Source organism: Dasypus novemcinctus, chromosome 16, assembly GCF_030445035.2.
Source record: "Dasypus novemcinctus isolate mDasNov1 chromosome 16, mDasNov1.1.hap2, whole genome shotgun sequence".
NCBI classification, from domain to species: Eukaryota; Metazoa; Chordata; class Mammalia; order Cingulata; family Dasypodidae; genus Dasypus; species Dasypus novemcinctus.
This window is the reverse complement of record NC_080688.1, coordinates 78,302,541-78,320,708: the sequence shown is the minus strand read 5'-3', so window position 1 is coordinate 78,320,708 and position 18,168 is coordinate 78,302,541.

Here is an 18,168-nt window from a genome sequence, read left to right as displayed (position 1 = left end):
CCCCATCATCTCTGTGATCTTTTTGTGCATGATCACAATTTCTTCTGTATGCTCTCCAAGTGTTTTCTTAATATGCTTAATGTCTTCCTTCACTTCATTGAAATGGTCCATGATACATGTTTTGAGGGCTTTAATTACTTGTTCGGTGTTTCACTTATCTTCCTGGTTTTTAGTTTGTTCATTGTATTGGGCCATGTTTTCCTGATTATTGGTATGGTCTGTAGTTTTTTGCTGCTTTCTGGTCATCATTTTATCTTGTTGGGTTTATTCTTTGATTTTCTTCTTATTCTAGCCTTGGGATTTAATTAGTTGTTGTTTTTGTGTGCATGTTAAGTCTTCTCTTTGTCACTTTTTTCTTCTTATTCTATTTCCTTGTTGTTGGCTAAGTTCCCTTGAAGGAAAATATTAGGTCTGAAGAAAGCAAAAGGGGTAAGAAAAGAAAAATATAATAATAGTATTGATAGTGAGTGTTAGCAGAAGAACCACATGAGATCTAGGAGAATGGATATGGAAGTATAGTTATAACCATAAAAAAGTGCAGTACCTATAATGAGATATTAAACTGAATATGGGGAGGAATACACTATGAATTAAAAGGTCAGTGTGATCAGGAGAGAAGGAAAAAGAAAAGAGAGGACAATAACATAAAGAGTGAATAAATGATAGAAAACAAATTAGAGGTATTAGAGATAAAAAGTAAATATTGGGGGCTAAAAAGAGAGAGGTGGAATGTAAGAGAAACAATAAATGATGAAGGAGAGAATGATGTAAAGGAAAGGGAATAGCATTAGTAACTAAAATCAGTAAACACAGAAAAGAGAAGATTGAGGATGAGGAAGCACAGCAAATAAAAAATGTTGCCTGTAGCACTAATACAAAAAAAGAAAAAAGGGAGAAAGAAAGAGAGAAGGAAAAAAAAAGCAGAGAGAGGGGAGAAAAAGAAAAAAAAAAAGGGTAGTGGGAGGAGGATAAAGAGGAAGAAAAACAAGAAAACAGACCAACAAAGAAGACTAGATAAGGCCTCAGTTAAAGAATTCTCTTTGTAATTAAATAAACTGCTTAGGAGTCTGACCTTTCCTCTTTCTCCCTTCCTCACTTCCTTGTCTCCCAAGGCAGCAGGAAGGCTGCCTGAGGGCTCCTGTAGGAAATTCAAATGGTTCCCTGGTGAACCAACTCACCTGAGAAAATAATGACTCTTAATTTCTTGAGAGCACCCACCCCTTGCCAGAAACCCAAATATGCTATTGGAAGCCTGTAAAGCACGTCCTACTGTCCTTCTCCCTTACGGCTGCTACAAGGGGACTGGTTAATTTGCAGACTCCACCTTCTCCCAGACCAAGTTTTCTATCCCAGAGCGTTTAGGTTAATCAGGCTCTCTCACCAGATTCGCCTTTCTCTACTAGGCTCTCCCCAAGTCAGCGAATATCTCCTCCAAACGCAATAAAAAAGGGGGAAACCAGAAAATTGAACCTACACTCCTCAGCTCCTCTGCACCTCCCACCTAAACTCTCCCACTCCCAGAGTTAGCCTGCGTCCGGAGGGGTAGGGCAATGCCGGATTTCCAGGAGTGCTGGGCTTGGGAAAACAGCGGCCGGGAGAATGTGGGCTCGGGGTATTTAGCGTGGGCCACGGGGGTTCAGGGGACACAGGCTTGGGGTTCACGTGTTTGGGGGACACAGGGCTTGGAGACTCTGCCCCACGACCAGCAGTTCTCAGTGATCACCACGGCTCTTAGCCCTAGGGGGGAGGGATTTACCTTCCCAGGGCTTCCGCGTTCAGGGTTAGAAACCCGCAGTTCTACCCTGAGCAAGCACCAACTCTGCGGCAGTCTCTCCAGATCCACGTCCAGACACCTCCTGCCCTGCAGGTTCCCAAAACAGCCTGCTCCGGTAGGACTCCATCACCACACAGTCGGTCTTTTTCTAAAAAGTTCTTGAAGTAGCAAATGTATACATCCATTTCTACCAGTTAAAAAATGATAAATTGGATTCATCAAAATTTAAAAAACCTTTGTGCATCAAAGGATATGATCAAGAAAATGAAAAGACAACCTACAGAATGGAAGAAATTATTTCAAAATCACAGATTAGTCTAGAATCTAGATTATATAAAGATCTCTCACAACTCAACAACAAAAAGATAAACAATCCAGTTTAAAAATGGCCAAAGGACTTGAATAGCTATTTCTCCAAAGAAGATACATAAAAGATACCACTTCACACTCACTAGGATGGCTATTAAAATAACCAAACACCAGAAAATAGCAAGTGTTGGCAAGGATATGGAGAAATTAGAATACTCCTACATTGCTGGTAGGAATGTAAAATGATGTAGTCACTGTGGAAAATATATATTTTTTGACAGTTCCTCAAAAAGTTAAACATGGAATTACCATAAGTCTCAGCAATTCCATCCTAAGCAATTCCATCCCCCAAAATTGAAAACAGGTCCTCAAACAAATACTTGTACATGTTTAAAGCAGAATGATTTACAATAGCCAAGAAACCCAAATAATCAAGGGATGGATGGATAAACAAAATGTGGTCTACCTATTTATCCTCCATAAAAAGGAATTAAGTACTTATGCATGGTGCAACATGGATGAGCCTCAAAGATATTATGTGAAGTGAAAGAAGGCAGACACAAAAAGTCACCTATTGTATGATCCTATTTTTATAAACATCCAGAATAGGTAAAACCAGAGACAGACGAGATTAGTGGTTACTGGTGGCTGGGGGTAGGGAAGAATAGGGACTGGCTTTCACCGGGTACTGGGTTTATTTTGGTGTGCTGAAAATGTTTTGGAACTAGAAAATGTGGTGTTTGCACAACATTGTGAATGTACTAAATGCCACTGAACTGTAGACTTTGAAATGTTTAATTTTATGTTATGAAGAATTTTACCTCACAATAAAAAATGGTATTTCCAAATTAAAAAAAAAAATTCCAGAGAGATAACATTACAATTTTTATCCAGAAAATATAAATGGAACATAATAATGATATATATGTATATGATGAATAGAGAATTACAAAAATCTCATGAGTAACCATTTTAAAAAGACATCAGTTATAATTTACTTAGTTGGACAAATAATTTTACATTTTTATAATAATGATAACTTTCTTGACTTATAAAACTTTAAAGCATTCAGATTAACTAGGCTTTCCATGAGAAAATAAATTCAAGTTTTATCTATAGTAGCATATCATTTTTTCTATAGTGATAAAATTGGAGAGAAAAAAATAATTTTATTGAATTAAAATTTTTACCTTTAATAAGACTATTTCTTAAGCATCTAAATAGATTTATACTTTATAAACCTCTATATTTAAAATAAAAAAATTAAGTCTTTAAATTGTGTTTTAAGTCCCTTAGCATTCCTTTGCTTTATATGTTGTAAACTATAACCACAGACATTAATTTATTCTCATAGTTAAATTGTTTTTGTTCCTCTGAGTAAAGATTCAGCAAGTTTTTAAAGATTTTTTTTAGAGAACCATCATAATGAAATCATTAGAAGTTTAATATTCCTTCTGGAATTGCTTTGAAATTGATTTTAAACCTTTGAATTTATTATTTTAAATTAATGTGTTTCTTAGTTTCTTATGCTAATCAAACAAGTGCTCCATAAAAAATTAGTAACTTTATAATCAAATATGTTAATTTTTCCCTCTTTGGTATTAGATCCGTCTGCCTGAACTAGTTATCCATAGAGTGCCCCACAAAAGGAAATATCTTCATAACCAATTAATAGACAACGTTTCCTGAGACAAAGGAGAGAGAGGAAGATAAGGGCAGGGAAAAGAGGAAACTCTGCAAATACAGAAAGACTTACAATGATAAACAAACCATTATAAGAGGCTAATTACCTTCTTCTCTCAAAGCAGGTAGATAGTTTGAAGCTGTATGTTCCCCCCAAAGGATGTTCTTAAAGTTAATCCATTCCTGTGGGTGTGGACCTATTGTAAGTAGGATCGTTTGGTGAGTGGGATTTTAACTAAAGTTAAAATGTGACCGCCCTCATTCAGGGTGGGTCTTCATCCTCTTACTGGAGTCCTTTATAAGAAAATTAAATTCAGACAAAGAAAAAGCCACGGAAGCCAGAAACTGAAAGCAATGAAACCAGGAAGAAAAGGGAGAGACCAGAAGATGCTGTCTCGTGACAGTGGCATCCAGGATCACCAATAACTAGTCTTTGGGAAGAAAGCATTGCCTTAACGATGCCTTGATTTGGACATTTTTCTTTCTCAAAACTGTAAGCTTATAAATTAATAAATTCCCATTGTAAAAGCCAACCCATTTCTGGTATGTTGCTTATGGCAACCTAGCAAACTAGAATAGTAGGGGAAAATGATTGTTTTCACATGCAAAAAGAACTAGCAACTTCAGTTTTACAATCTCAGCTGGAGGTCAAAAGTAAACAAAGACCAGGAAAATTCACAGGCCCGACCAGTGAAGACCTCAAACGGCAGAAGACGTTTTCCTGAGTGAGATGAGCTCATAGAAGGTGTCTTAATCGTCAGGCTGCTGTGAAAATACCACACATGGGTTGGCTTAGCAATGGGAGTTTATTTCAGAGGCTAGGAGGCTTGTTTCCTCACTGGGTCGGGAACCTTCTGGTTGGCTGGCAAGCCTTGGGTTCCTTGGCTTTCCCGTCACATGATGATGTTCTCTCCCTTCTCTGCTGGGTTCCCACTGACTTCCAGCTCCCAGTCTTCCCAGTGGCTTCTCTTTACAGGACTTCCAGTAATAAGATTAAGACCCATTTTGATTCAATTGGCCACGCGTTAACTAAAATAACCATCTTCAAAAAGTCCTATTTACAGTGGGTTTAAACACACAGGAATGGGATTTAGATTAACATTTTCCCCCCCTGGGGTACATGATTCAGCCAACTACAGAAGGGGAGCTATTCTTTGCTGGTGACTAGCCATAAACTCCATCCCCCCAAAGAATCTGAGAAGCAGAGGCTCAGCTAGGCTTCATCTTCTTTGTGCCCCAGTTAATCTTCAAGAAATTTGGCTCTTAGCAAGTTCAGTGCATCTTATTTATGGCCAGAGGGTGATTCTTCCTCTATCAAATCTTGTTGCAGCTTTGAGTATTTCTAAAACACATCTCTTCATTTTATAGGATATTTTATACTAATATTTAAACAGCAGGAGATGTCAGAATCCCCAAGTCAAACAAACCAGCAGAAAAACAAAAAAGACTGATAAAACATTCTCTATTTGCCACCTGAGAGATCATCAGAAACGTAGATTTCCTTTCAGCCATTAATAGAGACTAAACTATTAGCCATGCTCAATCCAAAACTGTAACAAGACTTGATCCAGAAGCACAAATAGAACCAAAGCCAGAAAACTTCAGAGCTGGGCGCGAAGGGGGTGGCACAAAGAGAAGGTGGTGATGGTAAAGGTGCACTGCTGCCTGAGATTCATTTTGGAAACTGAAATAAAGGCACGTCTTGGTTTAAACAGCACATGCAGTATGTGCAAGCCTTAGGTAAAGCAGCTTAATCGGCTCAGGTATGTGAGGCAGCACTTCCTAGATAAACTCAGTGGAAACTTCAAAACTATAAAAAGAAAACTCCGGCATGAAAGTGTTTAGAGAAAACTTTTTTTTTCATTTTGCAAAGAGGTGCAAGAGAGTCGGGCTTCAAAAGGATCGATGTGCCAAATAAGAAACACAACAGATATTCAGTGGGGGAAAAACCACACAAGCTTAACGAAATGATCAAGTTTATATTAGTCTATTCATAAGGGTAAGTAATTTTTTTCTCATACTCATCATATTCACAAAATTTGTGTCTTGCCTTCTGACAATCACCATTATAAAACTCAAGGAAAATACTCCCTTTTTTAAAGAAAGTCAGGGATTTTAGAACATGCTGAGGTTTTTACTATCCTGGAGGCCATGACTCAGCATAGTGACTTTCATATTTTTTGTTTATCTCAAGGTGCAAGGGTGGTGGTAGATTTCCCTAATCGCATCATGCCAATGCGTATTTACAACGGAAACAAGGAAGTGCCAGTTTTGTGGATATGACAACATGCTGTGTTTCAGGGAAACACTGAAGCCTCCAGTCATACCCTGTAAGTGTCCCCAAAGAAGCAGCAAGTCCTGAAAATGAAGCAGGGTGTCAGCCAGCTGTTGTAACTTAATAGCTGGACTTCTTAGTGCTTCTCAGTCCTGGCTATGCAATGGAAATAAATAAACTTTCATAGAGTAACAATTCGTCGGTCTCATTTCCAGAGTCTTATTTTGTTCACTGTGGTAGAGCCTGGTTATTGGTGTTTTTTGTTTTCTTTTTTGAGCTCCCCAGTTGGTTCTAATGTGTGTTCAGGATTGCGAACCACTGCATAGGGCCTTTTCCAGCATCGACAGCTCCAAATTTTGCAGATACTGCTTTAGTCTACCTAAGCTTCTGAGTTACAGTGCATGCTTTTTAGGCTGCATCAACGTTTTCCAGATCCTGCTGGAGAAACAGGAAACACAGCTTGTGTTCCAATTTGTAAACCTAAAGCAGGGCACCCAAAGGGCAGCAGACCAAGTGTAGTTCTAGGAGCTAGGAGAAAGGGTGTGGTTACACATTCTTGAACTCGGAAGAGAGCATTTTAAAAAATCCATCAACTATCATTTCTCAATCTTTGAAATGGATTTATACTTTTCTATGGGCCCTTAACATTTTATAATTCAGATCAGTAGGTATATTTTGATTGTCTACTCTGTACAGTGCTTATATGAAATCTGACCTTTTCCCCCTGGAATTGGGTAAGGACAGAAAGTGGACCTTTGGGAAGTTCTATAGCATCATTTTGTCCATTGAAAAATGAAACTTGCATTTAGCTAACTCTGGGAGATATGCACACTGCATCCTCTCCTAGTGACTCATAATCCGCATGTACATTTAAAAGGATCTAGAAATATTACATTAATTAAATCAGTAGTTTCCAGATTTGACCAAGAATTCACCTCCCTTATTTTCCTTCAAGTAGCAGCCATTATCATCTTGCACTAATCCAGGGGTAAGGCTATATTGCAGAATTTTATCTCCAGTTTTGTGGGGAGGAGGGGGCAGGGACAATTGGGGACATATCCCCCATTTACTTGGGAAATAAATGATCCATGCTAAAACATTTCCCTGTCTTCCAAGCTTGGTATAGAGAGATGTTTTAGGTTGAGATTTGTCCCTCCAAAAGACGTGTTGCAGTCCTGATCTCAGTACCCCAGAACGTGAGCTCTTTTGGAAATAGAGCCATTGCAGGCGGAATGAGTTAATGAAAGGTTATACTGGGCCCTTAATCCAATTGCACAGGTGCCCCTATAAGATGGAGAGAGAAGCCATAGACAGAGAAAGAGAGAGAAGACAGACATGTGACCGCAGGGGCAGAGCCTGGAGGGCTGCAGCTATGGCCAAGGATGGCAAGGATTTATGTCAAGCCCCCAGAAGCTGGAAGAGGCAAGGAAGTTCTCTCCAGAGCCTTTGGAAGGAGCATGGCCCTACCAGCACCTTGACTTCCAGCCTCTAGAATGGTGAGAGGATACAGTTCTGTGGTTTTAAGCCACTCAGTTTGTACTTCGTTCTGCCAGCCCCGGGAGGCCAAGAGGGGGTATGGCCTCGGCTGAGGCGGGCGCTCTCTCCCCCTTTGTCCACTCTACTGCGGTGCAGGTCTCTGCCACTGGCCTGTGAGGTACTGGAAGGTGCGATGGGTGCCCTCGGGTGGTCAGCAACAGACACGCACTCCATGCTTGTGGAGTGAATGAATGAATGAATCACGGCTGCTAGGGCAGGCCTCTTGCATCAGGCCCCCTCTGCACTACCCTGAAATTCTATGCCCTGAAGATGAACGTACCTCACTTGTCTACCAGGCTGCTGCTCAGAGGGGCCTGGTTGAAGAGGAGCAGTTTGCTGGTGACTAGCCATGAGCCCAGTCCCCCAGGGAGGGAGGCTAGGTAGGGCTCCATCCTCTGCGCCTCAGTTAACCTTGAAAAGGGGCCTGAGGAAATGGGCTCATCGCAAGAGAGGCGCATCCTTCTACAGGGTCTGACGGTGCTTCTGGCTATATCAAGTCTTGTTACCAGCTCAGCATATTTCTAAAACATGTCTCTCCTCATTTTATAGGCTGTTTATACTCACATTTCAACAGCATAACATTTTCAGTGCATTCCTAAAGTGACTTTTTATCTTCCCCGTTGTTTCAGTGACAAATGGTTTGCAAGATTATAAATGTCATGAAACAGTGATGGTGAGATGACAGCAATCTTATGCAAAATTCATAAGTGTTGCCTGGAAGAAGTTAGCCAGTAGGGACAAGGACTTAAAGAGATGCTGCTAAGATTTTTATCATGACTGTAGGTGATTATTATTAAACCATCATCCTGATGCTTTCAACACTTACAAATATTCATTATTTTAAGTTTACTAGTTACTGTACATTTAGAGTGCCTCCTGAGAGGCAAGCCCTATGCTTGAGGATAAAAAAACAGTCCCTGCCCTTGGAGAGTTTCCAGTCTAGTTAAGAAGATTAAATACGAACGGAAGCAATGTAAATATCCAAAAGCAACTCAACACTAAATACTGAAGCTAAATGATTCATTTATGCTTAAGGCTGTGGAGAAAAAAGAAGGCTCAGGAGGGGATGAGAATAATCAGGAAAGATGGGGAAGGTGTGCTTTAAAGGATTGATGGAGGAACAATGGCATTTATAGGTAAGAGAAACAGGCCTCTAAGAGGAAGAGGGGCCAAACTCATAACGAAATAAAGGCCTAGTAAGTGAATTATTTGGAATAACACCTGTCCATTAAAAGAACAATGTTATTTTTCAAATCTTTGCCCATGCCTTGAATTTTTTTATTATTCTTGTTTATTTTGTTTAATTAATTAATTAATTTATATTTTTTTGAGGTACTTGGTCCAGGTTGGAAACCTGGGACCTTGTATGTGGGAAGCCAGTGCCCAACCACTGAGCCACACTGTCTCCCTGAGTTGTTTTTTTGTTTACTTGTTGTTTGATTTTTGTTTTTAGGGGGCACCGGGAACTGAACCCGGGACCTCCCGTGTGGGAAGCAGGCGCTCAATCACTTGAGCCACCTCCACTGCCCACATGCCTTGAATTTTGAAGTGGAATGTAAGCCTCAGGTGGTTAGGGCTTTATGGCTGTGAGTCCCGGTGCCATCTATTCGCTGTCTCGTGGGGTATGAAAAGCGTCTAACCCACAGGACCAACACAATTTAAGGTCTTAGTTCCCTTCCTACCCGTTAAGATGGGGAAGCAGTGCTGGATTCTCCCACAGAGATGTACAGCCCACATCTGCATTTCTTTCTAAAACTCACACAGGAAGAAAATACTTTTCTCTAGGCCCAGGATTTAATGCACCAGAACTAGGGAATGGCTTAAAGGCTATAACGAGGAAATTGAATCTGAGAACTGCCTAACCCTTTCAAGATGCTGACAACTTTCTAAATTTAGTCTGTATGAGGCGAAATTCTTGTAGGAGAGAGCAGAGCTCACTCTACCGGGTGGTGGTTTGAAACGTTTATAGTCAATGTGTAACTTTGGATGGAATTTTGATCTTAGAGTGAAGAAAAACAGTAGGAAATACCATGAGGTGTACCGGGCCTGGGGATGGCGGGGGGAGGGAGGTGGAGGGGAGAAGATTTGGAAGGAAGAAGAAAGAGAAGTGTTCATAGTTGAATCTTCCTGTCTTTGCAATTCTATTCCATGCAGAAATTCAAAGAGCAAATTCAGCTCTGAATAGATTGGTTTTCTCGAACAGTTTAACATAGTGCGAGATGCTAAAACAAAACCTAAGCAATTCTTGGTAAACAATATTGGGTTCCGGGAGAGAGAAGACTGTTAGCAGCTTGATTGACGTTACTGTGCAGGGATTGGAGGGAACAGGTTACTGATATTTTGGAGGGTCTCTCTTTTTTTTGGAGCCTGATTGCAAAGGTCAAAAGTGACAGAACACAGTGATATGTAAAGAATCGGGGGAAGCGGACCTGGCCCAATGAATAGGGCGTCCGCCTACCACATGGGAGGTCCGCGGTTCAAACCCTGGGCCTCCTTGACCCGTGTGGAGCTGGCCCATGCGCAGTGCTGATGCGCGCAAGGAGTGCAGTGCCACACAGGAGTGTCCCCTGCGTAGGGGAGCCCCACACTCAAGGAGTGCGCCCCATAAGGAGAGCTGCCCAGCACAAAAGAAAGTGTAGCCTGCCCAGGAATGGCGCCACACACACGGAGAGCTGACACAGCAAGATGACGCAACAAAAAGAAACAGATTCCCGGTGCCACTGACAAGGATAGAAGCAGTCACAGAAGAATACAGTGAATGGACACAGGGAGCAGACAACTTGGTATGTCGGGGGGAAGGGGAGAGAAATAAATTTTTTAAAAAAAAGGAATCGGTTTATAAATCTTTCTCTCATATAAGTGTCCAGGCTACTAAATGTCATGGCTAAGGTTAATTCAAATCTTGAGACTGCTGTAATCTCTTTCCCAGTGCTCGCTCTTTGAATAGCTTCAATGTTGGCAAATCTTCAAACTCTGAAGGGATATTTTGAGGATTAAGGGAAATAATATTTCTAAAGCACTTAGTGCAGTTCTAGTACTAAAGAAGTGGGGGCCATTGTGGTTATTTTGACAATTATTAATATTTGATTTGAGTTTTACAAACAGCCAAAGGTAATTTAGAGAGAAGTCTAATGAATAAGGTAAGCAATCAAGCAAAGATATAGCATTTGCAGTAAAATTTGCAGTCAGAAATGCTGAGGTTGCTTCATAAACTGAAAGTGAAAGGTTATATTTCATTAAAAGCTATTGCAAAAGAGCAATTTCCACCAATGTTTTGACAGTAAGTCTCTGCACCTTCTAGATGACAAGCTGCGGGTGACAGGCTCATGTGGATGCACACATTCTGGTGTGTTTTCTTTAGAATACTACATGGTATTTAAAGAGTGTTAAGTAAAATAAAAAGGATGGCTATACAGTGCATGGCCAGGAGGGACCCTTTCTGAGAGAGGGTTTTCCAGAAGACAAAAACAATTGACCTGCAGGATTTTTTTTTTTTCCTTAAATTTTCCAATAATTCATCTGCCCCACCCTTTCTCATGTTGAAAATCCTGGTTCCCAACTCAAACCAACGTATTTACTTGTTTTCTTTACCTCAAAATATACAGACAACAGTTCCAGAATAGCAATTGCACCACCACCAACATGATAACTGAAAACTTGTTTGGTTTTTTTTTATGGTTCTTTTTGTCCGTAGGTTATATTTCACTAAAAGATGTTCGTTTAAATTCTGTGTTTAGGTTTACCCGGAATAATCCCTCTCTGTGTGGCCAGTTCAACTCTCCATTAGGCTCATTTGTTATATTTTGCCTTAGATTTTAAAGAATTGCAGTGTTTTTTCGTTTTGTTTTGTTTTTTAAAGATGCTTTATAGTCAAGGTATATCAGAGAAGGCTAATTTTTATCCCAGTCTATTCTTTAGTTTTGGTTTATCTTTCCTGGTTTTTTGTTTGTTTGTTTGTTTTTGGTATAAGCCTTTAAAATATATAAGCAAGCATTTGTTTCCCTCTACGCTTCTAAGATAAAGATAGCATGTTGTGGTAGATTGAATCATAGATCCCACAAAGACATGTTCAAGTCCAAATCCACTCTCACTCCTGGTCCTATGGGTATAGACACATTTATAAATAAGATCTTCTAAGATCTTGTTTCAATGAGGCCATACTGAATCAAGGTGGATCCTAATCCAGTATGACTGCAGTCCCTACAAGCAAAGGAAATTTGTACACGAGGTATAAGGCACAGGAAGAGGCAGAGACAGATCATAATGTGACAGAGACAGAAACTGAATGCTAGCAATCACCACCAGCATACCACAGACTTTGGAGAAGGCATGGCCTGCTGATACCTTCATTTTGGACTCCTGACTTCCAAACAGTAAGCCAATAAATTACTAGTGTTAAGCCAATCAGTGTGTGGTCTTTGTTATAGCAGTACTAGCAAACTAAGGCACATACTATATATATGCTTTTTTCTACCTTGCTTTTTCACTTAATATATGCTGAGGATTACTTCATAGGAGTATTTAAAATAATAAATAAAATATAAGTCCACAGTCCTTATTTACAATTCTGAGATCCTCAAAGCTCTAAAAATCCAAAATTTTCTTACAGGCTTGCAGAAAACACATTTGGCAAAAAAAAAAAAGTCATATCTGAATGCACATAAAGCTATTTATTGAGGCTAGAATATTTAATATACTTGATTATGGGTCCAGCCTCGTAACTCAATGGAACAGATAGTTTGAGGTGTATGCACTTTTGAAAAATTTGAAAAAATTTTCTGACATTTGAAAAATTACAAATTCTGAAACACATCTGGCTCCAAGGGTTTCAGATAAACCATCTGAACCTGTCATATGTAAGCGTATATAAATTGCTTAGCAGTCATTTTTAGTTACCTTCATTTCTCCTAACACCTGTGTTTGGATTTTTAAAAATAAGATTGTGACTATAATACTCATAAATAGTATGATTCCCTCAATAGGAATTCAATGGGAACCAGAAACCTGTGGGTTCTCTCGCAAGCCAGTGTTGGTTGGGGTTCTAAGACCTTCTCCCAGGCAAGGCAACTTCAGGAATGAAATTTCTGCTGGAGGCTTAGAAGACTTAGGTTACTATTTGAAACTTTAATTGTATGATGGAGTGGATATCTTTTAAAGACAATCCTGGCTAGGGTATCGCTACAGAATTCTCAGACCTTATTGACCCCCTCTTTGTTATAGCATTTGAAGTGAAAGGATATTTGTCATTATGCGAAGCATCTTCCAGAAACTCAAGACCGACCATGACTTGAACAACAAGCCTTTCCTACCTTTGCCTGTTGGTTTTACAAGCAGCTGATGCATTTATGGTGCTTATAGCCTGCAGGTATGAACTCTAGTTATAATGCTACTCTGTTGCCAAATGGTCTTCTGAATCATTACATCATAAACTTTATCTGGGAGGTGACTGAGGTCATGCTTTTTCACCAGTGAGAAAAATGGGGCCTTTCTGCCATAGGTTGCATAATCGTTCACAATATTTGCTGCCCCGCCTTGTGAGAGGATTGTGTCTCCCATCCATGGACAGAGCCTTTGGGCTTACATCGACCGATAGATCACGCGTGCAAATGGCATGGGCCACTGCTGGGAAGAGGCTTAAGAGCCAGCATGTTATTTTCCATGTGCTCTTTACCCTCTGCCATGAGACCAGCAGGGGCCCCATAGAAACTGCCCTATCAGCCTGGGTCTGAGAGTGAAGATGATGTGACACAAAGCCACAACCACCCTGGGAGGCACATGCAGCATGAGGCAGAATAAGCCTTTGTCGTTATAATTCTCTGTGGTTTGGAGGTTTTTTTATTACACAGCATAATCTCAATTACCCTGACTGATACCCTTACCTTGTATCATGCAGCAGTGGTTAGTCATGGTAGGCAGCCCCAATGTCCAGATGAAGCCCCCTCTTTTTTTTTTCACTAGGAGATAGCAGGTATTCTTTGATTTCTAAGGCTTGCTCGCCTGATCTTTTCCAAGTTTTGAAAGAGCTTGAGACACCTAATTAGTATTCATGAAGTTCTTGGAGATGCTATGCATACAGCAAATATTAAGTATCAAAGCCCCAGTATCTTTAGATATAGCAAGTATTAAATATTACAAATACACTCGCCATCAGACAGGGAGTGAAAACAAGGTGACTGAGAGATTAGTAATCTAGGAAGTAGAAGAAAGATGAAAAGGAGACAAGAGGTATATTATGATGAATGAATTTGCTTGGTATTTTAATTTTCCTTGCTCTAAACTGACAGAGAAGACTTTTGAAATAAACATGCTTTCATCAATCTTTCTCCTTTCTTTCTCCAGCATAAGGAGATGGGAAGGTTTCATTACATGAAAAAAAAAAAAAAAAAAAAAAAGGCACTCCCAGAATGGAATTTTCAGAAGTTTAATTTTGGCATTGTGTCTTTTTGTTCTTCTATGGTGATGTGAATATGCCGAGTTTGAGGTTTGAAGGTCTTTCTCTCTCTTCTTTTTCTCCCCCTCTTTTTCTTTCATTTTATTAAAAGAAAACCCCTAGGGCCAAGCTATCATGCTAGCCCCCAAGGCCATCTAGGAGGGTGTATTATAAAGACCATGATAGCTCAAGTAGTAACAAACATCGGATGGACTCTACTGAACTCTACGTTCCCATGGACTAAGTAACCATAAAGCTCCAGAGAGTTCATTCTAATCTCTGTTGATCTTTGGGAAAATCTATTAAAAGAATGGTAATAAGGAAGCTGGAAGAACTCTGACCCTGACAGGAATTCTATTTAGTGTTCCTGTTATCAGTCTACTTTGCGTCAAAATGTCATATGCCAGGAACATCTTGCTTCTACTGTCTATTTCAAGTAGAAACTGCTTCTGTAAAGAAATATCATGGATATATACCAGGTTTCCATAAGCATTTATTGAGTGCTTATTGTATGCCATACTTTGGAATACTTATCTCTAAGATGAGCATGTTTAGAATAGCTGCAGGACCAGCACAAGATTCCTGGATCATCCTAGACCTGATTCCTAACATCAGAACGATGGAAGAGTTTGGTATGAACTCCTGAACTACCTCAATTTCTCTTGGCTTATAGAGTCTCAATTTAAAGTGAGAATTGGGAAAGCAAGAAAGACACACAGATAAACATCCAAATGGAAGAGTATCAAATTGGGTACTGGTGGGGGCATTTGATTTTGCGGAGCCTTTGAGTGGCTTGTCAACTTTTAGGTGGCCAAGTGGCCAGCATCAGAGGTGCAATTCTCCAGTCGTGGTGCTCATGAAGTCATTGGCCCACCCTGAGAATTTTTGTTACCCAAGATTTGTTATCAAGTAAAACGTGCATTTCTTTTGAAGGAGGATTACCATGACAATGATGAGCCGTACTTTCATTGACTTTGAAGTTTGAAATAATGCAGACAATTTTTTTTTCTAAGAACATGGAACATATATATTTACATCCACCACCACCACATTTTTTTTCACTCTCTAGTTGTTACTGTAGAAAAAATATCCTTGTTTCTTGCCTGGTGTTGGCATGAATCCATTTCTTCAGTCACCTATAATTTGATGACAGCAAAATATCCTTTTCTTTCCATCAGCTTTTCCTCATCTCATAAGTGTTTGAACAGGTATGTGAAAAGTTAGCTCTGACAAGCAATAACTTGCAATTGCAGCTATTTCCCTTGCTTGGAGAAAGAAGAAAGCAAATAAATGTATGCTCAGTCCACCATGTTCCCACCACAAGAAGGAAACTATTGGCTGTTGTCAGTGAAGAGGATCTAGGACCAAAGGCTAACTCTCCACCCAGTCCTAATTTACTGTTTTATTACTTTCCCACAGAAACCTGGAAGGCTCTAGGAAGATTATGTCAGAAATACTTACCTGCTGAAACACTAACCGGCTGGAGTCAATGGGGTTGGCTGGGGCTGTTTTGGAATGTTTTGCTCACAAGGCACCAAAGACAGTGGGGTGGTTTGGAACTGCATGTACCCCAGAAAATCATGTTCTTAAAGCTAATCCATTCCTGTAGGTGGAAACCTGTTGTAAGTAGGATCTTTTGAATAAGCATGGCCCAGGGTCGGTCTCAATCTTCCTACTGCAGTCCTTTATAAATGGGATGAATACAGAGTCAAGGCAAGTGCGTGGGGGTGGGGGAAAGAGAAAGCCATGGAAGCAAGAGGCTGAAAACAATGAAACCCAGAAAAGAAGGGAGAGACCAGCAGATGCTGCCATGTGCCTTGCCATGTGACAGAGGAGCTCAGGATTGCTGGCAGCCAGGCTTTCAGAAGAAAGCATTGCCTTGATTTGGAAATATTCCTCAACCTCAAAACTAAGCTTGTGAGCTAATAAATTCCATCGTTAAAAGCCAACCCACTTTATGGTACCTGCTTTGAGCAACTTAGCAAACTAAAACAGACGCGAAGGTAGTTTTGTGTGCTAGAGTCAAATTAGGTAGGCTTCATCTATTGTTATTAAAAGACCATTTAGGAAAGGGGCTGAAAAAGAAGAATTAATGCAAACAGAAAATATAGCCTTACCCTGACACCTACTCTCCCTGTCCCCCAATTCCAAGTAGGAAATTCATTCTACAGTTCTTCAGGCAAGGTTGTAGGAAATTGGGTGGGTGGGTGGTGGCAGGATTTGAATCCTGGTGGTGCAGTGATAAGCAGACTTGCATAGCACTTATATTGCCTGGATTTGAAGTGGGACAAAATAGGTTTTAAAAATATGTGCAATTCAAGAAATGGTGTCAAAATTTATTGATAAAAGATTAGGATTTTGTTAAGAACTACAGGAAAACATATTTCAGGGCAATATATCATTAGAAAGCATTTTGCCACTTTGAAGCAAAGAGCTGACAAATTTGGATTATCTAGCAAAACCAATCGGCCATATGTTCTCCATGTATTAGTTATTATTGCTCTGTAATAACTTATCCCCAAACTTAGCAGCTTGGAAAACACCAAACATTTATTGTCTCACGTAGTTCTGAAGATCAGGACTCCAGGCATGACTTAGCTGATGGTTCTGACGCAGGGTCTCTCATGAGGTCGCAGCCATGATGTCAGCCAGAGCTGGAGTGAGCTGAAGGCTTGACTGGTCTGGGTGACCTGCTTTCAAGATGACTCGCTCACCTTGACATTGACCTATGTCTCCGTTTCTTACCATGTGGACCCCTCCACAGGGCTGCTTGAGTATCTTCACAACATCGCAGCTAAGAGAGTGAGCTGAGAAAGTAAGGAAAAAGCCATAACGCCTTTTATACCTTCTCTCAGAAATCTCATATGGCCACTTCCATCAGATTCCCTGTGTTAGAACTGAAGCACAGCCCACTCTTAAGGGGAGGGAAATTAGGCACCATCTTTTGAAGGAAGGAATAGCAAAGAATTTGTAGACATATTTTTTAAGTACTACAGTAATGAATCACAGGAAAGAATTCTGCCACTTTGCAGCAAAAAGCTGACTATTTCGTATTATCTATCTAGAACAACTGTCCATGCATTCCCCACAGTTTAACTTTAGGTTTACCTCCTTTTCTTATATAACACAGCACTAAAGAACATCCTTTTAGGAAGCAGGTGACTATGAAAGAGTAAATCTATATGGAATTTTTTAAGAAATCAGAATTTTCCTTTTGACTTATTTGGGGATGGTTCTAACAAAAGCCATTCAGTAGCCCCAGTAGGCATGCTGCCTTAGAACAACCCCAAATTAATTTGATTTTCACTAGTGTTCTTTAAATACTCTTTGCCACCTTCATTATTCCAATTATGTATACTTCTATCCTTGATTGGTGATGGTGCTATTCTGGGTTTCCATGTACTACCTGGGACCAGAAATTTGGGGAATAAGAAGGCAGGAACATGCATCAAGTGTCGAGTTTAGTTCTGAGCAGAGGAAAAGGCAAGACCACCCAATGGGTCAGGTAGACCTTAGGCAAGCTGATATATCCCCTTGGGTCTCATCCCAGCACGGGCCAGTTGATTTCAAGCCCATGCATGCTAATGTTCCTCCAGAGGAGCCCTCAGCTAATAACCGATGGGAGTTCCTGTACAAATGTCCAGCTTGTTGACCCCTCAAGTGGGGTAGCTCCGAGGCACACATTGCTTCCCAGGGCTTCCTGGGATGACTGAGCTCAGGTCGCCCGCAGTGGTAATGGGCTTGAGGCACACCTTATTGCCTGACTTCCCTTCTCTTGCAACTCCCCATGCCCCTACTGGTGTTTTCTAGAATCATCTCCAAAATAAACTACTAGCATTTGAAAAAACCCTTGGGTTAGGGTCTGCTTCTTAGGGAATTCACGCAAAGGCAGTGGATAACATGACCACGGTCCTCAAATGTGTGGATGAGCACTGTGTGGAGGTGTGATTAGATTTAATCATCCAAAGGGGGAGACTTAGGACCACCAGATAACAGTTATTAGGAGGTGGATTCTAGATTAGCATGAGGAAGAATTCTACAATAACTCAAGATGCTTGAAATGGAGTGGACTGCCTTGGGAGGTAATAAGTTCACTGTCGCAGGAGGTTTCACAGAGGCTGGTCAACCAAAGGGATGGGAGATTGATATCAGGCCTAAACG